General features: G+C 43.2%; 1 long non-coding RNA gene across 1 annotated transcript in view; it reads left to right on the top strand.

The window, feature by feature from the left end:
- LOC147058512 (uncharacterized) overlaps nt 1-12,834 on the top strand; it is a 37,255-nt gene that overhangs the window by 6,178 nt on the left and 18,243 nt on the right. Inside the window, exon 2 of the long non-coding RNA XR_015065853.1 lies at nt 3,069-3,176. This is a non-coding gene — a long non-coding RNA (uncharacterized LOC147058512). The remainder of the gene's footprint in view (nt 1-3,068; nt 3,177-12,834) is intronic.

Here is a 12,834-nt window from a genome sequence, read left to right as displayed (position 1 = left end):
ACGTATTCAGGATGCTTTTTTTTTTTGTATTTTGAGGGAGCGTCAATTTGTGCTGATTGCAGCTTTTATTAGCATAAAAAGAAAAAAGAAAACCAAGTGCACGCTTGCTCTCACGGGCAGGACAATTTGCTAAATCTTTTCGCATCTTTCCACACCGGGGAGGCACTCAGGAAATAATTGCGTCTCGTGAATTTTTGCATTTGATTCCCCTCGTGCGAGGATCTGGAGGGTGGGACCGCCGCTTTATTGTCCGCCAAGAGGAACGAGGCCTCTTTTCATCTGGCCCTCGAGCAAGGAGGATTTGATATTTATTAAAAATAGAGATCAGTGTATTTCCTGCAGTCCCGGCTGCAAATCCTCGGGTTGTGTCAGCGAGGCGGACCTCACACGGCGACTGGATGCCTCCACCGAATGTTTACCTGACCTACTATTTGAATTTTTGGTTCCTAAGATGTGCAAGTTGGGACTTCATCAGTCTTGGAATCCGTACGCTCGGTTCTTTGTCACGAGCATTTTAACTGGATGTTTATTTGCTTTTCATCTGTTGGGCTTCGGCTCACCACGAATGGCTTTGAGCGCGCATAAGCGAATTTCCATGCGATCCTGGAGAGCCGCCATTCTTTCAAGCATGCATACATACATGAAACATACACGCCATAGAAAAAGAACAACTGCCAGCAACCCTCCCCCCTAAAATTCACTTTCGTCTGCAAAACATCTGGAATTCATTGGGAGGAGGAGGAGGTTTTGGGGGTGGTGGTGGTGGGGGGGGGTGAAATGAACTCCAAAAGCAGTCTGTAGATTTGGACCCAGCCCCTGATTTTAGGTTCCCTCGAAAGGATTGGTTAGCCTCGCAAACAGAAACCTTCAAAAGAGTAGAAGAAACCTGCTTTTGTCCAACACAGACTCCAAATGTATTATTTATCACTTTTCTAAGATGAATAAAACATTTTGTTTGGGGACTGGTTTGAACCACCTGCAATCTGCCCACAGCGTGACTCAAGTCTTAGTCGCATTACTCTGTGATGAGGCCTTCATATAGCTCGCTAACTAGCTAGCTACCTACGTACCTAGCTATAGCTATCTGAAGGATAGATAGATGGAGTCCACATGATTCCTTGACTGTACGACTTTAGTCACGTTGCATAAGTGCGTCAGCGTATTTTTACTGGCAAAGTACGAGAGGAACATGAATGCAAAGGCGCTCGTTAAAGGGAATAAAAATGTGCAGCGCTGCCTAAAGCAAATAGTTGTGAAGTAATACCTGGATTCACGCTGCATGGTGGCCTCCATGAAGAGAATTACATCTGGTTTTTGTTGGTCTGAGACATTAATTATAAGCTGCCGCAATGGTCTTTACCGTCTGCATGTGTAACTACAAAGACAATACTCACTTTGTCTTGTTTTTTTTGTTTTGTTTTTTAAACGTGTTATATGTCGGTGTCATTTTTTGTCTGTAATTATGACTGAAAACACTACAAAGTAAAGTTTCATCGCCATACTGAGCCAAAGAATCCTGCCCTGAGGAATTGCGCAAAATGGCATGTGCAGATATAAGCCTTTTAAACGTACGACAAAATAGTCCAGTCACGGATTTGATTAAAGTAGCACTTTTATTTGAAACGTGAATACCATGAAACTTGAAATTTTGTTTCTGTCTCTAGGAGAAGCTTCCCAACTTTAGTGAGCGCTCTCCAGTAGCTTTCGAGGGCGAAACTTTTCGGATTATCATCTAAAGCCTCAAACAAAGTTGATAGCTGCGTAAATAAACTCCTTGTTCGTTCTATCTGCTACACATTTTGGCAACGAAAACAAAAATAAACACCTCGGTGACGGCCGTTCCTTTGCCGCGGATTTGCGATTTATCCATCCATAAACGTTTGGCTGGCCCGACTCGAAAATAGTAAACACGGAGCAATTTTCGGTTGGTTGTCTGCCAAGGCGCATGGCTGTATTATGATAACAGGCCTATTTCCTGTACTTAAGATTTTTGTTGAACATTAGGCCTCATTCTCAGCCTGCGAATGGCAGAGATCGGTGGCCCAGTTTCAATAATCTCAACCTCTCTTGCCTCAGACGTTGGACCAGATGTGTGTTGCAAATTATTTCTGGTTCCTAGTACAGGTTCTTCGCTAAATGCTTCCAGCTCAGCTTTGGCAGTTCACAACGGAGGCATTCCGATCTTGCAACATCACATTTTCCCTCCTATCGCAAATAATTATTCATCCTGAACAAACTTCATCTTGAAACCTGATGTGTCCGCTCTTTGTCTTGAAGGTCAGACTGGAGTAAGTGAATGATGTTAAAAACAACCTTTTTGTTCCATCATTGCATTTCTCGTTCTTTCCATACGGCAATTAGCTAAATTAGGTTGATAGTCATGGTAAAAACTTTGCCTAAAGAAGTGTAAATGCTGAATAGCATTGTTGTACCAGGCTACAATGCTAAATTAGCTAGCTAACTGATAGCATGGAATGCTAACAAAGACAAGGCAAGGCAGCGCTACAAGCATTTACAAACACATTAACAATCAGAAGCAAATAGACTAAAGTAGATTTACATCAAACAAAAAAGTAAACCTTACACGAGCTACATAACTATTTTCGCCCCCCGTCGTCAAAATCAGTTGGTTGCCGAAGCTGACGTGAGTACGCCGCTAAGGAATTCACCATAGCTGTCTTTGTCAACATGTAATGTTTTCTAGACATCAATTGCAGCTGTCTAAGTGGTGTCCAAATTCGCACCTTCTTAAAAGGCCGACAAATGCCCAGCTGAGAAAATATTTACAGTAAGGGACACACTCGTGTGTGGTGGTTGTCTCTCTCCGGCTGGAGCTGGCGTCGCTCGAAGGAGGTCTCCTCTTACCCCCCCCAGCGAAATGAGAATAAACAATGAGCTCTCGCAGGAGCCCACCTGGCCCTGATATGCAAACGGCGCTTTGCGAGATGGCCCTTACGTAACAATTGTCCCCACACACGAGGAGGCCCATAAATCCGACATTTGTTGTTTAACCACAATTCACCTTGGCACTCCGCTGACCGCCGTCTCTGTCTGTTTTCCAACGCAAGGTCACACGAGTGTCCTCGCCAACGCGTCCCTGAAGCTTCTGGTCCAAGGCGTCATTGAAGAACACCCACACTGACAGCGCGGAGTTAACGCAGACGCACGAGGACACGGTAAAGCAAGATAAACAGAGAGGACCACCCCTCGGTGGGTGCTCACCGTTTGCAAACGCAGCATCTCTGTGATTCCTCCAATGGAACTCTATTTAGACGTTGCAGGTGGATTTATGAGCAGAGCGGTGGAACGACCAGTGTGTTCCAACTACTTCAATAATAATCATGTCATGTTCGAGTAGATTTAAAAAAAAAAAAAAAAAGTATAACGCCGTTTGAATGCTATTTCTAAAAGAAACTGAAACAAAAACGAGATTGTTTTTTTTTTAATCCAGTGCATAAAAACAAAATCAACTGAAATATTGCGTTTGCACAAGTGTGCACACCCTCTTCTAAGTGGGAGTTGAATGAGTTCAGAATTAACCAATCACTTTCAAAGTCGTGTTAAGAGCCAGCCTCGAATGAACCCGCTAAAGTTCAGATGTTCTAGTAGGCTTTACCTGACACTAAATGTTTTTGCTTTTTTGCAGTTTTAAGGTTTTGTATCAACATTGATTATTATTTGCAACTGTTCAAAACATCACGAAAAGCTTACATATTTGTCACCGTCTCTTGAGCCGCCTCTCCTCATCATATCCGTATAAAAAGCCCAACTATGACTTTTTGTTAGTGGGGTGTATGAATCCACCCTAAGTCTGTAAGTCATTTCTGCGCCACGTAGATGTCGGTGTCGAAGCTTCTTATTTCTCTAACCTCTTCCGCTCGGCCCGTTTCTTCCCCACTTTGACATTCCGAAGACACCAAAAGAAGCCCCAGACCACCCGAGTCCTGACTCCCTCTCGCAGTTGGGACTCCGGACTTGGATCTCAAGTTAAAAGTGATGATTGTGTCTTGAGACAAGTCTGTCTCCACACCCAGCATGTCAAATCAAGAGGGTGAAAATAGCCAGCCACGTACTGTAGCCGTGGCGCGGATCCCGAGGCCGCAGCAGAGCGCCTGCCCGCTGCTTGATGTTTAACAAGCCGGCCTTTTAAACAGCGCTAATAAAACATCTCCTGCTGTGGGGGGGGATAGGCTCTTCATAGACCTTTTTTACTTTTCGATGCCAAGTGCACATTATTCCTTCTCTCCCCCTATGGCCGTTCAAACGGGCTCTATGCGGGCGTCGTGTTTTTAACTATAATTGGAGTGATAAAATGCTAACAGCCTCCGAATTAGAGCTGCCTGAACTCATGTCCGGGGTTAGGGTTCGTAGGTGCTTGGACACGCTCTTGTGCAGGAGAGTTGTGTGTGTGACTTGGCCATCAGGTGGCAGTATAATATTCATGCAAAATGAAGTATTGTTAAGTTGTTTGTCTACATCTGTTGCTGCACCGTTTGTGTTAAAATCTAAGTCTCTGATTTCTCTGCAATTGAAATGTTAGTTTTATCAACATTATTAATGGGAAGCAAATGATGTTGGTGCTTGGCGTCATGATCAATCATCTGGCTGCTGAAAAATGTCATCCTGGGTTTTGGCGGAGTCTGGGTTATTTTTATTTTTCCCAGAGCTGTCACGCGAGATAAACATGAGAGAGAGAGAGAGCTAGAAGCAATCAAAGAGATTTTGGCAGAAGAATGATGACATTCCAGTGAGCTTCTGGGGCCTCTGCCTCATGGGGTCAAAGTCCTCTTTACTGGGACTTTTAGGATCCATTATTAGGATCAGCGAGGTCTTGCTAGAACTGCTCAGTTGTTGAAATTGGACTCGGAAAAAGATTCAATCAGTGTTTATTTTTACGGCCAATCTACCATTTCTATGACTTTGACAGTCAAACCGTCACTACCATCAAGCGAGCCATGTTTCATACGGGTGCTCAAAAGCACGAAATACCAGGTGGATGAATTTAGTACGTACTATTTTTTTTGCACCAATGAAAACCAAACAGTTCTATGAAAACCAGGACAACATTTCTCAGAATACATTGAAAACCAAATCTCAGAGCATACAAAAACCGAGTTCTACCGTATTTTTTTTGGTGCAATCACGGTTTGCTAACTATTCCACCTTTTAAAATATAAATGATTTATGACTCTATTTGACTCAGTTGACTCAGTTTACAATTTTCCCCTCCTCCTCCTTTTCACAATGTCCCCATGTACATTTCATACATTGTCGTTAAGCTAATTTACCGGCATCATTAGCCTGTGTACTTGGAGGTTACAAACTGAAAGCCACATTTGCAGAGTGGGGGGGGGGGCATTCCTTATATTAGGTTTCCATTAGTTCAGATGCCAAAGCGCATGAGTCATTTCAAGTCTGTTGTCTTTGGACTAAAATGTGAATTCCAATCCTCGAGCTGCTTCATAATCAGCTGGCGCCTTGAGCCACGTGAACTGTACTTATGTGGCATAAATCCTCACGATTGGGAAATGTCACCGGCTTGTCGAGACTACATTTGCCGTGACATGAAAGAGAAGACATTTCCAACAACGTAAAAACACGACGATGGAATTTTTTTGTTGTTGAATATACCATATGTGGGTACTTCCTAATGGCTATCAAGTTGCTTGTGCACTGCGAAGGCCTCGACTGGTGCCCACCATCATGTCGTCTGGCTGCAGCTGCATTCTCAAACACACACACACACACACACACACACACACACACACACACACACACACACACACACACACACTGCACATTAGCTCTCTGACCAGCTGTCACCTTTAGATGAAAATAGATCTCCTTTCACTTCAACGATAGTCTCTTTAAAAAATATATATATTATACAATTCAAAGAAATCTATGTCAAAATGTGCTTCCCAAACTTGACTAAGTGATTTGTTCCAGATTCAGCTCTTTGGAATCATGAAACCTTTAGCTAACCGTTTTTTTTTTTGTTGCTAGTTAGCACAAAAACCTAGCTAGTTAGCAATATAGTATTGAAATGATCAAGTAGTGTTTGCGGTGTGATGCATTTTTTTTGTTTTGTAAGTGTCAGTATCTGTTGTCTCCTTGCGATGTGAAGATGAAACCTAAGCTGTCTCTTCATCCTGCGTCTGGGCTCTGTGGCGGATGCAGGCGGCGGGCCGCCTCATAGAGGTAGCTTGCTGCGGGTGCGCAGCTGCCGGTGTACTGAACTTACCGCTTGAAAGATTTGAGACCTGCTTCACATTTCAAAAAGCACGACTTGTTGAACCTATGGAGACCTTTGACCCTCTCACACTCCGCTCTGGTCTGATACACTCCACAATACAAACATGACGTAACCTTTAATCTCATTTCATCTTCCGTATTATGTTTTTACATAACGTGTCGACTTGCAAATAAGCGCCAGAAACGCTTTTCCTCGGCAATGGACAAAAACTTGCCGCTTGCTCAACAAATCCCAGCATTCAGGCTCAGGTTTCCAGAGAAAAGCTCTCGCTAAAGTTTCGCTCAGTTTGCCAAGAAAGCACTTAAGGTAGCTCTGACCCGCTGAGGTTCTACTTTCAGCTGGAGGGGGGGGGGGGCAACACTCAGAGGGTCCATTGGTTTTTTTCAAGACCCAAAAACTGCACTGTAACGTTGAGTGTCGAGTTTCCCCGATTACTGCCCGAAAACGATAGAATGCAAGGACTGTTCTGGGTAAATGCTAGCAAACGAGCTAGATTTGGCATTACGCGTCTGCGTTTGACTGTACCGCGTGTGTTTGCCAACAAATGGTGTTGTCAGATTGGAATCACAGCGCTGAATTTATTGCAGTCGTCAAGGAGCAGCATTATGTGAATGATTACCCAAATGACCAGCCATCTATCGTCATTACTTTTGCCCTTGCTTTTTTGTTGTTCTTTGGGTATTTATTTGTAGGGGGAAATGAACATTTATAGTTTTACTATTAAAGTCAGTTGCACTTGTAAGCATTGCGGCGCTTAAAGTTCTCCTTCGAAAGGCGCCTCCGTCCATTTTCATCTAAACTAGACTGAATCGTCAATGCGAAAATTGCCTGTTAAACATTTAACAGAAAAACTGCAATTTTACAGGCACAAATATTGAGTTATGTGTTGTTGTTTTTTTGTTTTTTTTTTGTTTTTTTTAACACAAAACAGATTGGGCTAGAGGTGCAGAATTTTCCTCACCATTATGGCGACAGGGCCACAATTATCTCAGAGTAGTTTTGATGGCAGCCGTGCCTATCGGGAACATCAAAACCATGCCTGGAACCGATGCCAGAAGTTCCCTTGCAAATGAGTCCCATATGGTTTCAAGCAAAACAACTCTCCTGAATTTATACAGAACGGCCGCATCGTTGCTCACCGCACAGTAGTCTGACTGGATGCTTGTGTTTGTCTTAGCGTTTAACGCATCCTAACAAAGCCGTCAGTCAGTGTAATTTCTTTTTCTAAACTTGCCGTAATGCTCACGTAAGTTGTTTGCGGGAAAAAAAAATTCGATTGAATGTATCATTCAAGGATGGCTTTTGACTGTAACACAGTTTAATCGTAAAATAATGCAACGCAGAACCAGAACAAAAACGAGAACATGATTGGTTGCCCATCAAGTGCAACTTATTCCATTTGGAGGCCACGAAACCATCGCAAACATTTAACCTCCATTGACATTTGTGTTGTGTAAAACCGGCGAGCTGCATTTCATAGTAGCCGACACTAACACGGGCGACGTAATAGCAAGCTACTTTGCGGTTTACCGAGCTTTCCTTTAGCCCAACGTATGATTACATGTCCAAGTTATAATTGACTCAGTTGAGCAAAACGTTCTCAGGCTCATGTTTTACGCATCGGTGCTCGCCGTCACTCCCTGCTTTTGTCATCGATACGGCCTACGAGGCTACTACCGCTGTCGCGGCGTTTTGCCCGGAATGCCGAGACGGCTCGGGTTTCCCTTCAGCACATCCCCAGTGGATTACCCAGAAGGCTGTGCTGCTCGTTCGACGCCTTAACAAAACCTCGTCCGGCTTGTGTATGGTCATTTAAGTGAGATCGAATGTGACATTTGTTAGGTTCCATTCCGTTGTTATGACTTCATCTGGTTTTTTTTTGCGTATTCTCATTTATGATTAGAGATTATTGACAGAATGTATACATTGGAAGTGTGTGTGTGCGCGCGCGCGCACAGGGCTGTCGGCCTTCGTAAAATTAGAACATCACTCTGAGTGCTGACAGGAAAAAAAAAAAATGTAGAGGAGGGCAGCGTTGGTGGAATTTTTGGAGATGACACGGCCTATCTGTCTTGAGGTGCAGCTGCTCCTGTCAGGTAAGGGTGGGAGAAGCAGCGGAGCAACTGAATGATGTGTATATCAGACCTGAGGGAAGCCGATGGTAAAATCAGACCACTTGTGCAAAATGCATTTTTTTTTTTTTATATATTAGATAACTATGGCTTTTTGATGCTTTAAATCACTTAGCTACCCCCGTCTCTACTAATTACTCCTCCAAAGCTTTAGTTTGGGCCAATCAAAATCTGTGATAATCTTATAAATCTGATGTCCTTGCATGTATAGTTTTAGGTTTTACCCCTCTTCTTTGACTGTAATTCAGAAAGGCAAATAGGCATACACACACACACACACACACACACACACACACAAATCCATTTCCCTAACACAGACTATACTGAGACTTATCTCGAGTTCAAAGCAAAGCCCGGGTGTCTTGCTTCTTCAGTGAAGAGGCTTAGCCAACCCTTCGAAAATGCTTTTATGATAAGAGCTAATTGTGTTGGTGTGATTGATATCAGACATTTAAGAGCTAATCACGCTGACCTTTTCCCGTTGCTGGGAAGTGTAGCTCTATTTTTAAGAGCTGAATCGTCCGGGCTTCCAGTTATCGAGACAATAACAAATGAGGATCTTTCTGATAGTCTTCTAATAATAAAGAAGAAACGAAGGGCAGAAAATGTCATGTTTATTTGCAACATAATAGAGCAGAAAGTATGAATGGATGCAAGTGAAACACAAACACCCAACATGCCAGATGGCGCTACTTGAGTAGGTGTGAAAAGCAAACAAAAATTGTGATTATGAAATTCTGGCAGCAGACTTTCTAACAACTCGAAGTGCGCAAAAAAATCTGAGGCGTTTTGTTTTGAAAGATTTCAAAGTGGCTCATTATAACACCTCCACACAAAAGAGACCGGTTAGATAATAGCGCTCAAGGTTTTCATCACCTCTCTTTGGAATGAGATTCGTTGACAGAGGCGTAAAGTGAGAAAGCTTAATGTGGTCAACTGCACTTCAAGTTGCTGTTGATACAGGCGGTTATCCTTGAATTGGAGTCTTAACTTTTTCATACATCATGTTTGGCGACACAAAAACCTTGTCAAAACACTCAAGTTTGTGTGTGATATTTTGAATTGAGTAGATGGAATAAGTTAGGCTTAACTATTGGGTTAAGGCTAGGCGCTAAGCTAATTTATGCTACAAGCTGTCTTACGTGACTTAAAAACTATCCTTTTTGTTCTCTAGCTTTGTTGAGGGACTACCTAACCAATACAGAACCTTGATTTGAATGACTCCAGTGGACCCAGCAGTCAAAGGACGGCAAATACTAAAAAAAAGTGCATCAATGTGGCGGCCATGTCGGCATGAATCTTTCCCATCCTAACAATGTAGAAGAGGAGAGACTCTGTTTCAAAGTCAACGGAGGAGTTGATTGATCAAAAGCTACATTCAAATTGCGAAACATAAAAAAAAGTCCAATAAATCTCACCTTTCTGACATTTATGATCTTACCTTTTACTAGCTGATGTAATGCTAAACTAGCACCAGACAAACTCATAGCATAAACTTCTGTGATTAGCATCATTGGCTGCGACAAGCTGCCTTTGAAACGATCGCGTTGACAAAAGCCAGACAGCGCATGTGACTTTACTATGTAAAGCCCAAGGCAGCAGCTGTCTCCTTCTCCATCCTTTCCTAATTTCCTCAGCTCCCACTTTGTGAGGCGGCGGCCATTTTAAATCCAAACGTCACCACAGGCTTCTAATGAGAGGAAACTGCCCGCTTACTTTAACGGCTACTCTTGCGACTTCTTGCCTCTGCCAGTTGTGTCCTTTTGCGGCTGCAGTCAGATGCAGAAGGCCCTTTTTCTTAATCCCCTGACATCTAAGTTAGAAGCTAAAAACGTATCATTAGGGCTCTCGAGTATTCTGTCTGGAGAAGCTTGATGGAGGGAATCGTCAGGGGAGGAGAAAGGTCTTTGAGTTTGGTATTATCCGGCCATCTTTGTATTTCTGGTAGCCCCGTGCTGACTGATGGCCCGCTCCTTTATCTTCATTCACGGTGGGACAGATTTTGACAGAAAGTATGTCTGGACAGAAGAAGGGCTAGATTGTTGGCTCGTAGACGGATCAGAGGTCTGCCTTGTGCTGGATGGATGGATGAGTGTGTTTGCTGGGGGTTTGTCCAGACCGTGGGGCTCCATACATACATAGACAAACCCGAGTCCAGGCAATTACTGCCATTATGCCCAGATGTCCACTCGTTTTTTTTTTTTTCACCACCATGGTGATTGATACGGTATGTAATCAAGTCAAAGCTTAAGCCGCCATTTTGTTGTAACGCTATTAACTGAAACCAAATATATGGCATACCATCATTTGAAATGTGAATATCCAAATTAAATAGGCTGTGTTAAAAAAAATACAATAATAATTTCTTAGTGTTCCAAAATAGATGTCTGTCGTGCAATACACATTTTCTCTTTTGGCCTTAATTATTATTATTTTTTTGTCCAAACCAGATTCACGAGTCTGTGTTTTAACAGGATTCAAAATAGCATTTTTTTTGCAAGTAATACTTAAACATTGGACAAAAAAAAACATTAAAACTTAATTCTACCATAAACTTGTTTACACGTCTCCCTAAAAATTATTGTCTGCAAAACGCTGACTCTTTTTTTTTTTCTCCTAAAAACTGTTTTTGACGCCAGTGTAGTCTAAAGTATTCACAAAAGCCAAAAGGGAAGTCAAATAATGTTGTCACTGAGCCGAGGTCTCACAAATAGTGCTGACCAAGTTTTCTTCTACTTTCAAACCATATTTCCAAATTGTCCCAGAGGCGTTTGACTTTCCGTATGTTGATTTCGGTAGATCAGTAGTGGAATTCAGTTGAGTACTGCCAAAAGGCTTCAAGTCAAGTTTGGGAAGGTGAACGAGTTAGCAGGCCCTTGAAGCATCATAAAAAAAAAATCCAAATCTCAAAGCAAGCCAGTGCACATCCGCACCTGCATTCCTATCAGTTGAGACGACGGCCAGAGGGTGAGCCATCGGAAGTAACGAGAAAACTGGGAATGAACTCAACATTTGGCCATCGACCTCACAAGCGTACCGTGTCATCCCAGAGTCCCGAATATTAAAATGATCCCGCTTCTTTAGCCAATAATTAGTCCTGAACTCCGCTTGACCCATTCCGACATAAAGTCTAGAAATAAAAGTCAACTTGTTTCCTCAGAACAAAAGTCCCTGCAAACTGTTCGTCATCCTCGCCGAGTCCCGCTGCCATGTTGGGAGTGGAACAGGCCGAGCCTGGCGCGGCGAGGGAGTCGACTTGTTTATTTTTGTCGGTTGTTCCTGCGATCTGAGCATCACGTCATTTAAGGCACAGTAAAAACTTTTCCTCCCGGGAGTTTACAGAAGAATCGCTCACTCCTAATCAAAGCGCTATCTTTACGAAAGGAGGGATATCATCTTCTCATTTTGTTTACGAAGTGCGCTGGCGCTCAAACTTAGCAATGTGGCAACCCGCTGGGAAGAAGCTATAAATTTCCAGCCGAGGAGTCGTAACCTCGTGACTTCTTTTGCTCCTACCTGACATTGCTGAGTTAGCTCGGCGCCCCTGATGGATTACCTGCATTTGACCTCGGGTGCTAACCGCCATGAATCTGTCTAAAGTCATCTGGGGCCCCAGCAGAATTATTGGCCGAGTTGAAAACAAGTTGTCATGGGCAAAACTTTAGCATTTAAGTTAGCCAAGCAGACATCCATCTCCAGAAAAGAAAAAAATTAAAAATTGCGACTACAGTTTTTGAGCGACACATCAAGCACAGCCACGGTACCGTATCGGATTGTTACGTTCCTCGCAAAAATGATTTGTGTCTGGAGTGTGTAACATGTGGATCGGTCACAGTAATCCACCCCGAGGAATGATGCATCTCTGTTATGTTCGACATGTGCTTTTGATTTAGTCGCCAGGCAGTCTTATCAGTACTTCTGGGAACGGGGCCCCCGCAAAAAGTCTGCCCGGGGACTTTGGTGACTAGTGGTTGACTTTTAAAGGCATTCTCTCTCTATCTTATCTTAACAAATGCTCGCGTTTAGCTTCAGTAACAATAGATTCCGAAACTTTCTCAGACCATTGTGATTGGTGACCGATTGATCGAAGTTCTCAATCCAAGTGAGTGAGATTTTTTTTGCAAAATCGAATTTCCTGACAAAAAGGACTTGCGAAACAACAACCTTGGCATTTTCACACTTTGTGGCGGTTCGCAAACAACGCAACAGTGTTTGGATCGCAAACTTGTGTGCCATTCGGGACGCCTCGGATGCAATTGGGCCCTTAAGGGACGCCTGATGATTCACGAATAGCCGGAGAAGGGATGCTGGGGGGGTCATCATCTTATGATATGGAGGATCCGAGCCATTGTGAAATGAGACTTTATAATCCAATGCTAGCAAGATTTTGCCAACCTCGTTTCCGCCGTAAGACATCGTTTTTAACAACAGAGGCCGTGAGCAGTT

This window comes from Syngnathus leptorhynchus, chromosome 4 (assembly GCF_054491065.1).
Source record: "Syngnathus leptorhynchus isolate UIUO chromosome 4, UIUO_Slep, whole genome shotgun sequence".
Taxonomy (NCBI): Eukaryota; Metazoa; Chordata; class Actinopteri; order Syngnathiformes; family Syngnathidae; genus Syngnathus; species Syngnathus leptorhynchus.
The sequence above is the reverse complement of the archived record's forward strand: the minus strand, read 5'-3'. Positions and strand labels throughout refer to the sequence as shown.